The sequence below is a fragment of the Ahaetulla prasina genome, chromosome 11 (genome assembly GCF_028640845.1).
Source record: "Ahaetulla prasina isolate Xishuangbanna chromosome 11, ASM2864084v1, whole genome shotgun sequence".
Classification (NCBI taxonomy): domain Eukaryota; kingdom Metazoa; phylum Chordata; class Lepidosauria; order Squamata; family Colubridae; genus Ahaetulla; species Ahaetulla prasina.
Window position 1 is genome coordinate 14,908,237 of NC_080549.1, and position 15,499 is coordinate 14,923,735.

The 15,499-nt window shown below is 40.9% G+C and overlaps 1 protein-coding gene and 1 long non-coding RNA gene across 2 annotated transcripts in view; one reads left to right on the top strand and one right to left on the bottom strand.

Moving 5' to 3' along the window:
- Positions 1-84: 84 nt before the first annotated feature.
- Positions 85-13,984, bottom strand: LOC131205056 (uncharacterized). Its single transcript, XR_009156706.1, has 3 exons — positions 13,876-13,984; positions 9,478-9,593; positions 85-1,214 (listed from the first exon to the last, which is right to left on the bottom strand). It is a non-coding gene; the product is annotated as an uncharacterized LOC131205056 (long non-coding RNA).
- The window catches only part of LOC131205054 (endothelin receptor type B-like), a 37,839-nt gene continuing 36,286 nt past the window's right edge, over positions 13,947-15,499 (top strand). Inside the window, exon 1 of the mRNA XM_058196899.1 lies at positions 13,947-14,140. The gene's annotated coding sequence lies outside the window, so the exon portion shown is untranslated. The remainder of the gene's footprint in view (positions 14,141-15,499) is intronic.

A 15,499-nucleotide genomic window follows, 5' to 3' on the forward strand; every position in this document is an offset into this window, starting at 1 on the left:
ACACCATTTCTGACAAATGGCAGTCCAATCTTTGTGGGTACCCCCACAACTTTCGAAGGCAACTTCTGTTCCATGGGTTGATTGCTCTGTCAGAAAATGTCTCTTTATTTCCAGGTTGAATCTCTCCTTGATCAGTTTCCATCCAATATTCCTTGTCTGGCCTTCAGGTGCTTTGGAAAATAGTTTGACCCCCTCCTCTCTGTGGCAGCCCCTCAAATATTGGAAGACTGCTATCATGTCTCCCCTGGTCCTTGTTTTCATAAGACTAGACATATCCAGTTCCAGCAACCATTCTTTATATGTATTAGCCTCCAGTCCCCTAATCATTTTTGTTGCTCTTCTCTGCACTCTTTCTAGAGTCTCCACATCTTTTTTACATCGTGGTGACCAAAACTGAATGCAGTATTCCAAGTGTGGCCTTGCCAAGGCATTATAACGTGGTATTAACATTTCACATGATCTTGATTTTACCCCTCTGTTTATGCAGCCTTTTGTCCAGAATGGTCTCCAGCTTAAGCAACGGATTGGATTAGAAGACCTCCAAGGTCCCTTCCAATTCTGTTAGAAGTCCACTTATGACTATAATTTTGTTGCTTGTATCCTTACGATTTATGCTGATATTGATTGTTTCCTGATTGCTTATTTGTAGCCTATGACTATCATTCGGTGTTGTATCATTAAGTGTTAAATTAGTACCCTATGACTATCATTAAGTATTGTAAATGTTGTAGCTTGATGAAGGTATCTTTTCTTTTATGTACAGTGAGAGCATATGCACCAAAGACAAATTCCTTGTGTGTCCAATCACACTTGGCCAATAAAAATTCTATTCTATTCTATTCTATTCTATTCTATTCTATTCTATTCTATTCTATTCTATTCTATTCTATTCCTGTATATTATATTATTTTATATTCTGTATGTCAATGGGTATGGGTCTTATGTTACTGGTATCCCAGAATATTTTCCAAAATATTTTTCAAGACAATTTGCAAGCTCCTTCCTTCGGATAGTTTACCTGATAAAGATCTTAGCCACCACCAAAAAAAGGGTTTATGTTGCCATACGGAAATAAATAGGATTTCTAGATAAGAAATGTTTGCATGGAATCTAGGAGAATTCTCTTGTGCCGTGAAACTGTAAATACACTGTTTGTAGATAGATATGATGTGGTTGATTGTAGATAAGACCCAGGTAAGAGGAATTCCCAGCACCTGGAAGTAAAAATTTGAGCTACTCAACATTCCTCAATTTTTTTTTCAAAACCATTTACAAAATTAATAATAATAATAATAATATTTTAATTTGTATACCGCCCTTCTCCCGAAGGACTCAGCCAAATAAAACAACAATCAAGACACATACAATACAATCAAAACATATGCAATACAAATTAAAAACAATAACTAAAAAACTTATTTAAATTTGGCCCAACTAATTAAAATACATTTCAAAACGCTAAAAAACTTATAAATTAAAAAACCCATAAAATCATCTAAAATTTTAAAATTTTAGACCAGTCCTGCGCAAGAAAATAGATATGTCTTAAGTTCGCGGCGAAAGGTCCGAAGGTCAGGAAGCTGTCAGAGTCCTGTGGGAAGCTCGTTCCATAGGGTGGGAGCCCCCACAGAGAAGGCTCTTCCCCTGGGGGCCGCCAGCCAGCATTGCTTGGCTGACGGCACCCTAAGGAGTCCCTCTCTGTGAGAGCACACGGATCGGTGGGAGGCACACGGTGGCAGTAGGCAGTCCCGTAAGTAACCCGGTCCTAAGCCATGGAGCGCTTTAAAGGTGGTAACCAACACCTTGAAGTGCACCCGGAAGATCACAGGCAGCCAGTGCTGCCTGCGCAGGATAGGTGTTATGTGGGAGCTTCGAACAGCTCCCTCTATCACCCGCGCAGCTGCATTCTGGACTAACTGGAGCCTCCGGGTGCTCTTCAAGGGGAGCCCCATGTAGAGAGCAAAATTTGAGATTTAGACTGAAAAATGCGGCCAGCAAATATCACTTGGTCCAGAACTTATTTCTAACCGCTGCTCAGGTTCCTCCAAAATCATGGTACCAAAATTTAAGAAAAAAAGGAATGGTTTTCAGCAGCATCTCCCCCCTTATCTCAAAACTGTAACCATAGTGGTATTAAGAATCTGCTAGGCTTAACAGATCTAATTTGCTTTCGGTCCATTCCCAAAAAAACACCCAATTCAAAACACAACAGACATCTGCCTTAAGAAGCAACTAACTATGTGCTGTCTTAATGCTCAAACCATATAATGCAATAAGACACACCATCTGATGGATGATTGGGATACATTATTGCTGGGATAAATTTTTCCCCTATTTTTTTTTGGGGGGGGGTCTTTACCAATCAGGAAATGGTTTATAAATGGTAGTGTATTCCTGTCAATGCGTTAATCTACTTTTTATTCAAGATCAATAGTAATTCAAAGCGTAAACTGTACAGGCTAAGAAAAGCATCCAATTTTCTTGGATTTGTTAATCCATTTTAATCCACCTTGGTCTATCTTTGATATTTTTTTTTCAATTCGGTCAGTTGTGTCCGATTGTCACATATTGTCTGGACAACTTTCTGTAGTTTTCCTAGCAAGGTTTTTCAGAATTGATTTGCCATTGCCTTCTCCCTAGGGCTGAACAAGATGGACTGGCTCAGCTTCACCCAGTTGACTTTGTGTCTGAGACAGGACTATTTATTATTTATATTTATTATTTATTAATTATTTATATTTTTATACTGCCCTTCTCCAAAGACTCAGGGCGGTGTACAGCCAGAATAAAACAGTAACACAACAATTAAAACAGTATATCACTAAAAATCTAATTCAATTTGGCTAAAAAGTTAAAAATAATAAAATAAAAAATTATAAAAATCCTATAAAACCCCATTAAAATTCCCATTAGGCCAGCCCTGCTCGATGAAATAAGAAAGTCTTGAGCTCGCGCTTAAAGGCGATAACTCATGGTCTCCCAGATTCTAGCCTGATGCCTTAACCACTACACCAAACTACCTCTCATCTTGATTTCAATTGATGATAATAATAATAATAATAATAATAATAATAATAATAATAATAATAATAATAATAATAATAATAATAATAATAATTGATGATGATGATGATGATGATGATGATGTTCACTCATGTAAAGAAAAAACTTTGAACTTTTTTTTAAATTTTATTTGAATTTATATCCCGCCCTTCTCCGAAGACTCAGGGAGGCTTACACTGTGTTAAGCAATAGTCTTCATCCATTTGTATATTATATACAAAGTCAACTTTTATTGCCCCCAACAATCTGGGTCCTCATTTTACCTACCTTATAAAGGATGGAAGGCTGAGTCAACCTTGGGCCTGGTGGGACTTGAACTTGCAGTAATTGCAAGCAGCTGTGTTAATAGCTGTTTGCAGCTATTAAATGTTGTAATAAATAACAACTGACATGGTTGCAAAGCAAGCAAAGAAGGTTTGAAACTTTGAAATCAGCAAAAATATTTGTACATTTTTGACAGACTTAGTCTGCTGAGCCACCAGAGGCCCAGTTCTTTCTTTTTGGAAAGAACTGTGGGAAAACCCAGTGGAGCACAACAAAACTGCCTCCTGGATCAAAGATATTCAACAACAAACAACACGAAACAACATGGAAAATGTTGTAATAAATAACAACTGACATGGTTGCAAAACAAGCAAAGAAGGTTTGAAACTTTGAAATCAGCAAAAATATTTGTACATTTTTGAAAGCAAATATGCAAAAATGGAAAACGGTTCTAACAGCAAATGGGGAGAACATTGGTGAAGTCAACATCAGATGAGGAATCTTCCAGGGGGACTGACTTTCACCACTACTGTTCAACATTGCATTAATTCCACTGACAATAATCCTATGAAACACAAAACACAAAGCTCAAGCCAACATGGCAAGATAAACCATCTACTATACATGGATGACTTAAAAATGTATGCGAAAAGCCCCACTGAACTTAAATCAATACTCAACACAGTTCAGCTGTTCAGCAGCAACATCAAAATGAACTTTGGACTTGAAAAATGTGCTATATTATCCATGCAGCAAAGAAAAATGGAAAAAATAGAAGGAATAGAACTGGGAAATGGAAACATAGCAAAGGTTGATGGTTACAAATACCTAGGCATATTGGAAGCAGATAACATCTTGAATTGAAAAGTCAAAGAGTCAAAGCAAAAGGAATACATCAAAAAGGTCCACAAAATATTAAAGTCGAAGCTGAATGCTGGAAACATAATTAAAGGCATTAATACATGGGCAGTTCCAGTAATAAGCTATTCAGCTGGAATCATCAACTGGACTTTGGCTGAACTAGAAAACTTGGACCAGAAAACACACAAACTTTTGAATATGTACCACGCTTTACATCCATGAAATGACATCGACAGGTTGTACCTGCCAAGAAAAATAGGGGACAGAGGGCTATTGCAAATCCATCAAACTGTGGAAGAAGAAAAACGAAGTTTGAATGATTATGTGAACCAAAGTACAGAAAAATTGCTGCAGGCTGTAAAAACGGAGAACATTATAAAAACAACAGAAACAAAGGCAGAATATAAGGAAAAAACTGGACGACAGATTAAATAGATGGAAAACCGAAGCTTTGCATGGACAGCACTTGAAAAACATTGAAGGAAAATGTGATGACAATTTAGATGGGCATGACTTAAGATGGGAACCATCAAGAAAGAAACGGAAGGTTTAATACTCGCTGCTCAGGAACAAGCACTACAAACTAATGCCATGAAAGCAAAGATACAAAAACCCACTGACAATCCGAACTGCCGACTTTGCAACAACAAAATTGAAACTGTTTCACATTTAATATGTGAATGCAATAAAATCGCACAAAATGATTACAAAGCTAGACACGACCGAGTTGCTAAATTAATCCACTGGGCATTATGTAAAAAATATGACTTGCCTATATTCAAAAAGTCATGGGAACATAAAATGGAAAAAGTTATAGAAAATGAGAAGGTGACGATCTTGTGGGACTTTCAAATACAGATGGATTGTCACTTGAACACAACACACCAGATATCACAGTTGTCGAAAACCAAAATGTACAATTTATCGACATTGCGGTACCAGAAATGCCAGAGTCAAAGAAAAAGAACTGGAAAAAATCATGAAATATCGTGACCTGGCCATCGAAACTACATGGCTATGGATGAAACATTGTCATCGGAGCACTTAGTATCATGTCCAAGAATTTTATAAGATACGTCAAAAAATTGCAGCTTCCTGCAATAATATTAGCGGAACTGCAAAAAACTGCACTACTCGGAACATCGTACAGCAACCCGTATTAACCATTAGCACCAGTCAATTGTATTTGTGACACATTTTTAAATGATCAGTTGACTGAGTTTCAAGTTTACTGAATAAAAGAGATGATAATAATAATAATACATTGATCATGGTGATGATGAAAAGGGCTATAGTGATGATGATGACAATATCTAATCATCAGAATTGTATGCAATGTCGTTGATGTGCAATATCTTAGATTTTATTTGAATTACTCCAAGGATAGACCTAGGAATACAAGAAAAATCGTATTTGCTTTGCATCCTAAATTCCAAACATTTTGTAAAACCATTAAAAAATATTTCCAGCAAAGAGCAAGATAGATTTATAATCATTCACCAAAAGACAGATATTGTTCTTGGCAAAAAATACTTGGCATATAAAGTCCCCTTGGCAAAATGTTTATGAAATATTTATTGCTTGGTCCAGTCTCAGAATAGGAGCCGGCAGATCACCAGCTAGAGGTTCAACCTTGTGATTTGCAGATGGTCTGGATTATAAATGCTAGGACCACCGGCAATCAGGGGTGAAATCCAGCAGGTTCTGGAGAACCGGTAGCAGAAATTTTGAGCAGTCCGGAGAACCAGCAAATACCACCTCTGGCTGGGTCCAGAGTGGGGTGGGAATGCAGATTTTGCAATATCCTTTCCCCAGGAGTGGGGTGGGAATGCAGATTTTGCAGTAGCCTTCCCCTGCCACGCCCATCAAGCTACACCACGCCCACCAAGCCACACCCATAGAACCTATAGTAAAAAAAATTGGATTTCACCACTGCCGGCAATTAATGGTAATTCTATGCACACAGCAATCATAACCAATGCTGAGGAGCTGGAATGCTTATGCTGCAAAATGTGTAAAGGCTTTGGGTAGCATATTTCGATGGAGTGTATGTTACACTGTATGGCACGTGAATGCTGGGCAGCAACAACAAGGACCAAAAGCTATCTCCATGCCATGGAAATGCGAATGCTCCGTTGGATGTCGGGCATCTCCCTTCTTGACCACATCACAAATGACACCATTCGACAACATTTTGGTGTGGCACTGAAGGAAATGAATAATAAGTTACTCTTTTATAAAGTGTGTCAAATGTATAAAAATCGATGATGTTCTTATTATTGCCAAACTTACTACAGGCGGTACTCAGTAAAACAGTACATGATGACTTGCTAAAAATATCTCTTGAAAAACAGGAACATACGCCCAAGTCAAGGCCACAATTCAGTTAAATAGGGACAGCCGCCCAGGAGGAAGCTACTAGTAAACAAGATATCTGCTCCCCCAGAGAAAATGTCATGATGATCCTTCAGAAGATGGAACGACTTAAAGAAATGATCTAGTACAATGATAGCTAACCTTTTTTTTCGTCGGGTGCCAAAAGTGTGTGTGTGTGTGTGTGTGTGTGTGCGCGCGTGCCCACACCCATAATGCAATGCCCCTCCCACATGCCCCTGCAAATGCACACAACCCCCCATGCGCGCATGCACCCCCTCCCCCCGTGCATGCACAAGTGACCCCCCCCACTTTTGGCCTCACATTCCAAAACAGCACTGGGTTGAGGGGAGAAGCCTTTGCCTCCCAAAATGCCTGGGAGGAGGGAAAAAGCCTCCAAACTGGCTGGGAGAGTGGGGAAGCCTTTGCCTCGCAAAATGCCTGGGGGGAGCCTCCAAAACAGCTGGAAGCCTCAAACTGGCTGGGGAGTGGGAAGCCTTTGCCTCCCAAAATGCCTGGGGAGCCTCCAAATCGGCTGGGGGGGAAGCCTCCAAACTGGCTGGGAGAGTGGGGAAGCCTTTGCCTCCCAAAATGCCTGGGGGGGAGCCTCCAAATCGGCTGGGGGGGGAAGCCTCCAAACTGGCTGGGAGAGTGGGGAAGCCTTTGCCTCCCAAAATGCCTGTGGGGGAGCCTCCAAAATGGCTGGGAGGGGGGGAAAGCCTCCAAAATGGTCAGGAGGGGGGGAGCCTTTGCCTCCCAAAAGGGCTGGGAGGGGGGGAAAGCCTCCAAAATGGTCAGGAGGGGGGGAGCCTTTGCCTCCCAAAATGGCTGGGAGGGGAGAAGCCTCGCCTCCCAAAACAGTGCTGGGAGAGGAATCTCTGGAGATCTGGGAAGGCACAGGCAACAGAAAGTGAGGAGAAAGAAGTTCCCCATGCATGGTGGTGGTGGGGTATTTCCCGCTTGCAGGGCAGACCTGAAAATCAGCTGGACAGTGGGAAGCGAGCATGCATGTGCAGTGGAGCTGAGCTGGCCGATGGCTCGTGTGCCTGCAGACAGGGCTCTGCATGCCACAGGTGGCACTGTTATGTCCTCCTTGCCTCCATCCGAACGATGGCTTAATTAGCTGGCTCTTATCAGCTCTGGCAGCAAAAGAGCCAGCGTCTGCCAAGAGCCCTTGTTAGCTGCCAAGACACTGGTGAGTCACAACCGTCAGCTCTAGTCAATCCGTGGATTTGCTTGATACAAAGAGACACACCAGCTCTTGCTTCCTTTTATATCCTGTGGGGTGTGGCTCCATGACTCAGCACTTCCTAGGCCTGCCCCTCCCCTGCTTCTGTTGTTCCCTTCTCTCCTGCCTACAAAACCTGGAACTGAGCCAAGCCTGATTGCTGTCAGCTGGGTCTGCGGGCGTGGCCTGGGGGGGAAAGAGTCAGGGGAAGGAGGCCTCGTTATCTCTTTCGCTTGGCCTGCTTCTGGCTCCTGGAGCTGATCCAGGGAGGCCGGTGCTTCCGAGGTAAGTCCTGATGGCCCTTCCCCCTCACTGTCCAAATCACTTTCTGGCAGCAGGCCCGGCTCCGAGTCACTTTCTGGCAGCAGGCCCGGCTCCAAGGCACTTTTGGGCATGGGGCCAGGTTCGGGGGTGGGAGCCACAACAGGCACACGTGTCATAGGTTCACCATTATGGACCTAGTAGAATAAGGGGGTTAGCCGGGGGAGTTTCTTAGGCATGGCGTGCATTGTGAAGAGGGTATGAAATGTATGGATTGAATATTGTGCTTTGCTCTCCCTGTATTCAGTCCACTTGGGAAGAGACTTGGAGGCCGCCTTTGCAAATGCTTTTTGAACTAAACCTTGGAATTGTGAACCAGACTCGTCTTCGCATTGTGAGTATACCATTTGGGGATTTTATATCTCACAATCTTGGTGCCCAGCGTGGGCCTCAAGGCTTTTTTGAGGGCTTTTCTCAGTGAATCTGGGAGCGCACCTGTTGATTTCAACTGCCTAGAGTTATCTGAGAATTGGCCTCCAATTGCAGGCTCCGAGCCAAACTAAATTGATAACTATGGTCCACAAAATCAAAGGAGGAAGAGGGAGAGACAGTAAACAACTGAAGGCCCAGGACCAGGTAACCTAGTGCACTGGCCCAGGTAAGAAACGTTTGCCCCAAAGGAGGGAAACATGCAATTGTACCTGGTGGTCAGGAGAGCGATTGTGGGAGGTTCTGTGATAATGGCAGTATCTCTATGTTGGATTGTGTTCCGGGAACACTAGTGAGACCAAACCGTGTGCGGACCTGAAAACTGAAAACATTTTTTGTGAAAACTGACCCATTTTTGGCAAAATCGGAACTCACAGAGGGTTTGGGAGGCCTGCAGAGTGCTTCTGGGGGGCTGGGGAGACCAAAAACAGGACATGCAGAGGGTTTGGGAGGCCTGCAGAGTGCTCCTGGGGGCCGGGGAGGGCAAAAACAGGACGCGTGGAGGCAAAAAACTATTTTTTTCCTTGTTTTCCTCTTCAAAATCTAGGTGCATCTTATAGTCCAAAAAATATGGTATATGGATAAATGTATATCAGGGGAAAATTCCTACAAAGGTACAGGAGAAAGTGTGGTAGAACCAGTGGTGGGATTCAAGTAATTTAACAACTGGTTCTCTGCCCTAATGATTTCTTCCAATAACCAGTTTGCCAAACTGCTCAGAAAGTTAACAACCGGTTCTGCCGAAGTGGTGCGAACTGGCTGAATCCCACCACTGGGTAGAACCCAGGGCAGAGTCAAGAGTGGAATCAGCCTGGAATCGTTATGTTGCCACAAGCCCAACATCGATTGCATTCTACTAACTTATCTAGGGCCAGTTTAGTGCTGACCGTTATTTGACCAGATTTGTGTGTATAAGCATGAGCACTAAATCAACTTACCTGGAATTACCGTATTTTTTGGATTGTAAGATGCACCTTTTTTCCCCAAAATAGAGGGATGCGTCTTATACTCCGAATGTAGCCCCGCCCAGCTTCCCAAACGGAGGTTTCAGAGGCTGAAAAAAGCATCAGAAATGAAGCTTCAGAAAAGAAGTCCCCAAAGAGAGCTTCAGAGGCTTTTTTTTCCTGAAGCTGTTTCAGAGGCTTTCAGAGACAGAAAAAAAAGTTTTTTTCAGAAACGGAGTTTCAGAAGTTTCAGAGGCAGAAAAAAAAGCAAAAAAAAAAAAAAAAAAGCAAGGCACATTGCTCACAACCGAGGAACCTGTTGCTAAAATTCACCTCTGGGAATGGTTGATTGGGGGTATTCTGGGAGGCTAATCCACCTGCCAATCACCTTTTTTCTTAATTTCCTCCCCAAAAACTAAGGAGCATCTTATACTCCGAAAAATATGGTATATCGTGTAGTCCTGATTCTTTGCAAAAAAAAAAAAGATACATGGGCATCAAGAATCAAGATCACGTGAAGTGTTAATACCACTTTATAATGACTTGGTAAGGCCACACTTGGAATATTGCATTCAGTTTTGGTCGCCACAATGTAGAAAAGATATTGAGACTCTAGAAAGAGGGAAGAGAAGAGCAACAAAGAGCATTAGGGGACTGGGGCTAAAACACATGAAGAACAGTTGCAGGAACTCGGTATGTCTAGTTTAACGAAAAGAAGGATTAGGGGAGACATGAGAGCAGTGTTCCAATATCTCAGGGGTTGCCATAAAGAAGAGGGAGTCAAACTATTCTCCAAAGCACCTGAGCGTAGAACAAGAAGCAATGGGTGGAAACTAATCAAGGAGAGAAGCAACTTAGAACTAAGGAGAAATTTCCTCACAGTTAGAACAATTAACCAGTAGAACAATTTGCCTGGAAAAGTTGTGAATGCTCCAACACTGGAAATTTTTAAGAAAATGTTGGATAATCATTTGTCTGAAATGGTGTAGGGTTTCCTGCCTGGGCAGGGGGTTGGACTAGAAGACCTCCAAGGTCCCTTCCAACTCTGTTGTTGTTGTTGTTGTTGTTGTTGTTGTTGTTGTTGTTGTTGTTTTATTTACACAAAATGATAGTATACACAGCAAACGAGATAACTATGCTGGATTTCATATTACAGATCACTAGTCGAACACTTCCCAAGCGTTTAGGACTGCGTGATGTATCGGCGAATTATGCGAGCAGATCCCAGTAAGGTGGCCTTCTGCAGCTGACCAGTGGTGGTCTTGTCAATGCCAATTGCTTTTAAGTGCTTGCCTAGGTCTTTAGGCACAGCTCCCAGTGTGCCGAGTACCACTGGAACCACCTGCATTGGTTTATGCCAGAGTCTCTGCAATTTGATTCTCAAATCTTGATATCTGGTGACTTTTTCAAGTTGTTTCTCATCGATTCTGCTGTCACCAGGTATAGCAATTTTGACTATCCACACTTTTTTCTTTTCCACAATCATGATATCCGGGGTATTGTGTTCCAAAACACTATTATTATTATTATTATTATTATTATTATTATTATTATTATTATTATTATTATTATTATTATTATTATTATTATTATTATTATTATTATATAACATTATAAAAATATCTGCAGAAAGAGTTTTCAAGTAAAACTTGACATGCCAAAATGGGATCCTGAAATGTTGGTGAGAAGCACAATTCCTGTTTTTCTCCCCATATCCCCATAAAGCTCTATTTTACACTCCTTCTTATAAGCAGTGTTTAGTTGCAAGATTTATTGGCTTCTTTGGTTTGCACTTGTGTTTTTTTTTTCAACATTTTATCTCATTGATAGTCGAAATTGGGGTTAACGCTATACACCAGAACAGAAGGAAACGGGGGGGAAATAAGGACAGAGAGAGAGAGAGAGTGGAAAAAACAGAAGATTATCTCATGAACAAAACAACACTTGATCTTTTATCAGAAGACAACAATAACAAAGATCCCAATTGAGAGTGCATAAATGGAGGAGGAAATGGTAAAGGAAACAATGATAATTTGGGCAAAAATTTCTGGGTATAATATTGAATTAGAGTATTGGGAAAAATTATGGGGAACAAATTATAAGATGACATTGTTGGCCGCCTATAAAGAAAACATTTACAAAATGTTTTATAGGTGGCATTTACCCCCGGCGAGATTGGCCAAGATATCCCCCAAAAAATGCACCAAATTGCTGGAAATGCAACCATCAACACGGGACATATGTCCATATGTGGTGGACATGCCCCAAAGCACAGGCATATTGGTTAAATATCCAAAAATGGCTAGAGGAAATGACAGGGGAAAAAATTGCTATGAAACCCGAATTATTTTTATTGGGAATTATAAAAGAGAAGATTAGAAAAGAAATTTAGTACCTCATACTTTACATAATTACGGCCGCCAGAATTTCATTTGCACAAAATTGGAAACAAAGATTTGCTCCATCAAATACGATGATTATAAAAAAGGTGCTAGAATGTGCAGAAGCAGATAAACAATGGAATTAAAAGACCGAGAGGAAAATGATTTATTACGAAACATGGAATAGATGGTATAACTGGTTGGAGAAAGAATCTAAAATTAATGTTTTTAATCCAATAATTTACTTGGACTTCAGTAAAGCATTTGATAAAGTAGACCATAACCTACTACTAGATAAAGTAGAAAAATGTGGGTTAGACAGCACCACCACCAGATGGATTCGTAACTGGCTGACCAACCGCACTCAACGTGTAGTCCTCAACGGAACTACATCCACATGGATGGAAGTATGCAGTGGAGTACCCCAAGGCTCTGCTTTAGGCCCAGTACTCTTCAACATCTTCATCAATGACTTGGACGAGGGGATAGATGGGGAACTCATCAAATTTGCAGATGACACCAAGCTGGCAGGAATAGCCAACACTCCAGAAGATAGACTCAAGTTACAGAAAGATCTTGACAGACTTGAACATTGGGCGCTATCTAACAAAATGAAATTCAACGGTGAAAAAAGTAAGGTTCTACATTTAGGCCAAAAAAACAAAATGCACAGGTACCGTGTATGTGGTACCTTGCTCAACAGTAGTACCTGTGAGAGGGATCTTGGAGTCCTAGTGGATAACCATTTAGATATGAGCCAGCAGTGTGCAGCAGTTGCTAAAAAAGCCAACTCAGTTCTGAGCTGCATAAACAGAGGGATAGAATCAAGATCACGTGAAGTGTTAGTGCCACTTTATAATGCCTTGGTAAGGCCACACTTGGCATAATGCATTCAGTTTTGGTCGCCACGATGTAAAAAAGATGTTGAGACTCTAGAAAGAGTGCAGAGAAGAGCAACAAAGATGATTAGGGGACTGGAGGCTAAAACATATGAAGAACGGTTGCAGGAACTGGGTATGTCTAGTTTAATAAAAAAGAAGGACTAGGGGAGACATGATAGCAGTGTTCCAATATCTCAGGGGCTGCCACAAAGAAGAGGGAGTCGGGCTGTTCTCCAAAGCACCTGAGGGTAGAACAAGAAGCAATGGGTGGAAACTCATCAAGGAAAGAAGCAACTTAGAACTAAGGAGAAATTTCCTGACAGTTAGAATAATTAATAAGTGGAACAACTTGCCTGCAGAAGTTGTGAATGCTCCAACATCGGAAATTTTTAAGAAAATGTTGGATAACCATCTGCCTGAGATGGTGTAGGGTTTCCTGCCTGGGCAGGTTTTTTTTTTTAAATTTTATTTACATTTATATCCCGCTCTTCTCCGAAGACTCAGGGCGGCTTACAGTGTATAAGGCAATAGTCTCATTCTATTTGTATATTTACAAAGTCAATTTATTGCCCCCGCAACAATCTGGGTCCTCATTTTACCTACCTTATAAAGGATGGAAGGCTGAGTCAACCTTGGGCCGGGCTTGAACCTGCAGTAATTGCAGGCTGCTGTGTTCTAATAACAGGCTTCTAACAGCCTGAGCTACCACGGCCCTTGGTACGGATTGGACTAGAAGGCCTCCAAGGTCCCTTCCAACTCTGTTGTTTTATTATATTATATATTATATAAAATGTATGTGTATATAGTCGGTTAAAAGATAAAATAGATATTACCAAAGATGCCGGTATTGGAAAGCTATGAAAATGTAACAAAGATGCTAAAGATGTAAATGCTGAATAAAAATTATTAATAAAAACAAAACAAAAAAACAAAGATCCCAACTGAAACATTGAGAGGCAAAACATGTATCAATAATCCATTGATGAATATCAGAATGCCCTTGCATTTTGGGATCTGCTTCCTGAACATAAGATCCCTCTGCCCATAACTGCTCCCTCCTCCACCTTCCCCTTGCCTGAAGCATGTAACTTGTTTGTGTTCTTCTCCTCCTCCCACATGACAAAACTTACCCTGTCTGTCCCATTTCCTCTGGTCTCGTGTTATAGGCTGTAGCCCCTAAATAAGAACTGTTCATCCTTGAAGAAACGATTTCAGCCAACTGAATTTAGCCTCTCCGGCTGCATCTTCTTTGTGGCACCAGATTTAGGAAGGCTCTTGGTTCTAAACACCTCTAACCAGCAAGCGGCACCGGAAGAGCTAATTTTGCTGAAAGGGAAATCTGGCGTGTAGGACCACAACACAAGGATTATTCCTTCCTTTGACCAGTCAGCTGAGGTAATAAAATGGGAATTCGAACATAAACAAGTTGTATGCATCAAGGTAGGAGAAGATGGCATCTAGCTACGGTTCCGATGCATGCAAGATGACGATGACAAATGGTTGTTTGCTCAGATTTTGGATATCTGTTTTGATGATCAGTGTTTTGGTGATATCTGGACCATCATTTTTGGATTATGTGTACAAAACAGGGATTGTTTGGAAATGGCTGTTCTTAAAATAGTGGGGGAAAGTTGTTGGGAATTAAAGGAAGAAAGGAAGCGGCAGAGCAGATGAATCTGGAGAAAATGACTAGAGCAGTGTTTTTCAACATTGACAACTTCAAAATGTGTGGACTTTTAACACCCAGGAATTCCCCAGCCACTGGGTGGGCTGAGGAATTTATGAGCATTGAAGCCCATGCATCTTATTTTTATTTCATTTATTTATTTTGTCAAGCATATATAAGATAAACATAATTTCAATACATGAAAAGGAGTAAAAAGGGACATTAGGACAGGGACAGTAGGCACACTGGTGCACTTATGCAGACCTCTTAGGAATGGGGTGAGGTCAACAGTAGACAGTTTAAGCTTAAAGTTTTGGGGGGTTGGAGAAGAGACTACAGAGTCAGGTAGTGCATTCCAGGCATTGACCACTCTGTTGCTGAAGTCGTATTTTCTGCAATCAAGTCTGGAGTGGTTAACCTTGAGTTTGTATCTATTATTTGCTTGTGTATTGTTGTAGTTGAAGCTGAAGTAGTCATTGACAAATAGGACATTGTGGCAGATAAATTTGTGTACTACGCTTAGGTCAGACCAAAGGCAGCATAGTTCTAAGTTGTCTAAGCTCAAAATTTGAAGTCTGGTGGCATATGGTATTTTATTGAGGGTAGAGGACTCTGCTCATAAAATATCACTGGACTCTCTCAATTGTATTTATGTCCGATATGCAGTGTGGATTCCATACAGATGAGCTGTATTCAAGTGGGATGCTTCTTTGTAAATTGCATTGATCTCAAGTTCTTTCTTCATCTTACATTTTTGAGGTATACTCAATGAAAGCTAGGTTTAAACAATTGGGGAACACAAATGGGTGAGAACTGGATCCTATATTTACAAGCTATAAACAGGTACAGTAGTAGCCAAAATTGTGGAAACCTGTTGGGAAAAGTATATTTTCTAAAACTAGCTAATAACTCCACTTTTTTGGGGAGTAGTACCATAAAATTATATATCAATGGAAAGAGAATTTAATCAAGAACGTAATGCAATAACTTTTATGAAGGATTTGCTATTAGAAGAGCAGTTACATTATAAAGAAGAAAAGTGAAAAACGTAGAAAAAATGAGATATACAAAAATTAATTTTTATTTAT